Source organism: Rattus norvegicus, chromosome 4 (genome assembly GCF_036323735.1).
Source record: "Rattus norvegicus strain BN/NHsdMcwi chromosome 4, GRCr8, whole genome shotgun sequence".
Lineage (NCBI taxonomy): Eukaryota > Metazoa > Chordata > Mammalia > Rodentia > Muridae > Rattus > Rattus norvegicus.
This window is the reverse complement of record NC_086022.1, coordinates 108,387,913-108,392,292: the sequence shown is the minus strand read 5'-3', so window position 1 is coordinate 108,392,292 and position 4,380 is coordinate 108,387,913. Positions and strand designations below refer to the sequence as shown.

The following is a 4,380-nucleotide window of genomic DNA, read 5'->3' as shown; positions in this document are numbered from 1 at the left end:
GGAGTCTGGTTCATTAATATTGTTGTTCTTCCTATGGGGTTGCAAACCCCTTCATATCCTTCAATTCTTCCCCTAACTCCTCCATTGGGGTGCTCGTGCTCAGTCTGATGGTTAACTGCAAGCATCCTCATCTGTAACAGTAAGGCTCTGGCAGAGCCTCTCAAAAGATGTATTACAATAATATTATAATATCAGACTCCTGTCAGCAAGCCCTCCTTGGTATCAGCAACAGTGACTGTGTTTGGTGGCTGCATATGGGATGATTGCCCAGGTGGGCAGTTTCTGAATGGCTTTTCCTTCAGTCTCTGCTCCACTCTTTGCCCCTGTATTTCCTTTAGACAGGAGCAAGATGGCTTTATCTGGCATCAATGAGAGGGGTAATCCTTTGTCTTGTGAAGTCTTGATGCACCACCAGAGGAGATTGATAGCTTTGTAATGTGGGAGTGGTAGTGAGTGGGAGAGCACCCTCATAGAAGCAAGGGGGAGAGGTGGGATTGGGGTTGCAGAGAGGAAACTGGGAAAGGGATAACATTTGAAATGTAAATAAATAAAATAACAAATAAAAAATAAAAAATAAACCTAACTAATAAATAGAAGATTTCAATCTAAAAAAAATAAATACACATAAAATAAAAATAAATAAAAATACAAAAGCAAGATAGCAATAAAATTAAATATCAGAGTTTTTAGAGAAATGTCTATGTAGTGAGTATTGAATGTTTACAAATGGTAACATAGAACAATTTTATTGATGAAGTTCCAAGGTATATAGACTTTGATACACATTCCATTTGTCTTTTTCTGTTAGAATTGGATGATTTAGAAGACAAAGCATTAAAATTGAACCTGAGAATGCTCCCAACGTAAGTATTTGTACAATTTTATTAATTGTTCCTGTTCATTCCTGAATGAAATTAAAATTGACACAAAGGAGAGTTGAACACATGTAGATAGGATAAAGGCAAGTTTGATAAGAAACTTTCTAGAGAAAAGTTTATAGTTTTTATCTAAGTACTATATCTAACTATCCATATCAGTAATGTACACAATGTATGCACTAAGAAGAAACTTTGTGAGTATAAATATAAATATATTCTCCAAATATCTAAGATGCTAAAAACTACAACTTCATGTACTTGAAGGGAATATATTTGAGGGCCATAAAGAAAAAAGCTTCAAAGGTTGTTTAATATGACTACAATTTTAATTAAAGATTACTAATACCAGATGATCAGCTGGAAAAACACACACAGATGAGTAGTATTATACACACTAAGTTATTAAGAATATGTGTGTGTGTGTGTATGTGTGTGTGTGTGTGTGTGTGTGTGTGTGTGTGTGTGTGTGTTTTGCTGGGTATGATATATCCCTAGAAGAGATGGTGTGACAAGGTCCTAGTTCCTGACCCTGGAACATAGCCAGCAAAATGTGGGTCTCCTTGACTGCTGATGGTTGCTGAATATACAGTTTGTTTGCATAATAATGTACATATTTTATTTCATGTCCTCTTTGGCAGGAAGGTTCTCCCTGCCAACATTATTGTGGAGTATTTTACCTCTCAAAGTTATTGGGGAATATTACCCCTGCCAAGGTTAGTGACTTAATGATAATCTGAAACAGCATGATACCAGGAAGCAAGAATGTTTCTGGTGATCCGCAGCAAAATGGTGACAGGACAGACCTTAAGGCTCCTGGAAAGAACCCTGAGAACAGGAATTCAAGAATATATAAATAATTCACCTACAAAATTCATTATGTCTTGTTTTTTATAGCTGAACAGTATTCCATTGTATATATGTACCACATTTCCTTTCTCTAGTTTTCACTTGAGAGATATCTAGGTTGTTTTCAATTTCTGGCTATTGAAAATAAAGCTGCTATGAATGTAATTGAGCAAGAGTCTCTGTGAGATGGTATGATGTTGGAGGATCTTTTAGGTTTTTGTCCAGGAGTTGTACAGCTGGATCTTGAGGTAGAACTTTTTCTACTTTTCTGAGAAAGATTGATTTTCAAAGTGGTTTTACAAGTTTTCACTCCCACCAACAATGGGGGAGTGTTTTCTTTAGTCCACATCCTTGCTGGCATGTAGTATATGAATTGTTCTTTATAAGATTTCTCATCTATGCAAAATATAAGGATCCAATATGAATTGTATAAAGAGTCTCACATACCTGAAGGAACAGAGACAGTTGCATTAATGTGTCAGTTTAGTCAAAAAGATATTAAAGGAAATAAAATTTAGTCAATGAAGGAAGAGATGTAGATCACAAAAGAGAAAGAAGTAGTTAACAAGACTTAAATGGTTATATAATTACCGTGGTAAAATTATAATCTCCTCCATGGAAGCCATCAGCAACTAAATTTGACTCAGCTATTCTACTCCCTAAAGGAGGTAATTATATGTGTGATCCAAATAGAAATTGAGGGTGGACAAGTAGACTGGTATCAAGAAAAAGATAATGGTTTAATGAAATTGCTACATTCTATGATTGATTGCTTAACACTTTCCAATATTTAACCTTGGAGTTGCTAAGATAAAAATAAGAAAAATATCTAAAGACTAAAAGAATATATTGAGGTAGCTAGGAATTATACAAATGAGATTCAATGCTGTTGGCATCAGTATAAAAAAGAGCTCACTAAATTGCAATATATATATATATATATATATATATATATATATATATATATATATATATATATATAAAGTATTATATATTTTTTTGGAAATCCAGAAACGAGCATTTAGAAGATGTTCTTTATGAAAAACAGAAACATTCCTTTCCTTGAATGAAAACTGCAGCTGTAAAGGAACAGGGTAAACGAAGGTTCCACGTTGTCTCTGGTCCTGAGACATATTCAGGACTGAGTCAAGCCAAGTTGGCAAGACTGCTGTCTTACCTGCCCTGCCCATCCTGTGTGCCAAACACTGTGTCATCGCTTATGATATGTGCCAAACAAGCTCACTTCACTTTTTGTTGTGGTTGTGAAATCTTTTATGATATCTGACTCAGACAGTTTTGGAGGTTCAACTAGAGGAAGGCTATTAAAATATTAATACTAAAGGGTTCTTGGAATCCTTTGTTGGAGGAGGAATTATAAAGAGCAAGTTTCCACAGGATGAGGTGGCCGAGTGGTTAAGGCGATGGACTGCTAATCCATTGTGCTCTGCACGCATGGGTTCGAATCCCATCCTCATCGACTGACTATCAGATTTTTTTTCAAACTTTTTCTCCATCTTTATTAAACTGAGTGTTTCTTATTTACATTTCAATTGTTATTACCTGTCCCGGTTTCCAGGCCAAGATTCCCCCTTACCCTCTGCCCCTCCACTTCTTTATGGGTGCTGCCCTTCCCATCCTCTCCCCATTACCCCTCTCCCCCAACAATCCCATTCACAGGGACTCAGTCTTGACAGGATCAAGGGCTTCACCGGTGCCCTTACTAGGCTATTCATTGCTACCTATGCAGTTGGAGCCCAGGGTCAGTCCATGTATAGTCTTTGGGGAGTGGCTTAGTCCCTGGAAGCTCTGGTTGGTTGGCACTGTTGTTCATATGGGGTCTCAAGCCCCTTCAAGCTCTTTCAATCCTGTCTCTGATTCCTTCAACGGGGTTCCCGTTCTCAGTTCAGTGGTTTGCTGCTGGCATTCGCCTATGTATTTGCTATGTTCTGGCTGTGTCTCTCAGGAGAGATCTACATCCGATTCCGGTCAGCCTGAACTTCTTTGCTTCATCCATCTTATATAATTTGGTGGCTGTATATGTATGGGCCACAGGTGGGGCAGGCTCTGAATGGGGGTTCCTTCAGCTTCTGTTCTAAATTTTGCCTCCCTATTCCCTCCCAAGGGTATTCTTGTTCCCCTTTTGAGGATTGAAGCATTTGTATTTTGGTCATTCTTCTTCAGATTCATGTGTTCTGTGCATCTAGGGTAATTTGAGCATTTGGGCTAATATATCCACTTATCAATGAGTGCATACCATGTATGTTTTTCTGTGATTGGGTTACCTCACTCAGGATGATATTTTCGAGTTCAATCCATTTGCCTATGAATTTCATAAAGTCATTGTTTCGATAGCGGAGTAGTATTCCATTGTGTAGATGTACCACATTTTCTGTATCCATTCCTCTGTTGAAGGGCATCTGGGTTCTTTCCAGCTTCTGGCTATTATAAATAAGGCTGCTATGAACATAGTGGAGCATGTGTCTTTGTTATTTGTTGGAGCATCTTTTGGGTATATGCCCAAGAGAGGAATAGCTGGGTCCTCAAGTAGTGCAATGTCCAATTTTCTGAGGAACCTCCAGACTGATTTCCAGAATGGTTGTACCAGTCTGTAATCCCACCAAAAATGGATGGATGTTTCTTTTTCTCCACATCCTCG

General features: G+C 37.8%; 1 non-coding gene across 1 annotated transcript; it reads left to right on the top strand.

Moving 5' to 3' along the window:
- The first annotated feature begins 3,119 nt into the window (after positions 1–3,119).
- On the top strand, positions 3,120–3,201 carry Trnas-gcu6 (transfer RNA serine (anticodon GCU) 6). Its single transcript has one exon. It is a non-coding gene; the product is annotated as a tRNA-Ser (tRNA).
- The last annotated feature ends 1,179 nt before the right edge of the window (positions 3,202–4,380 follow it).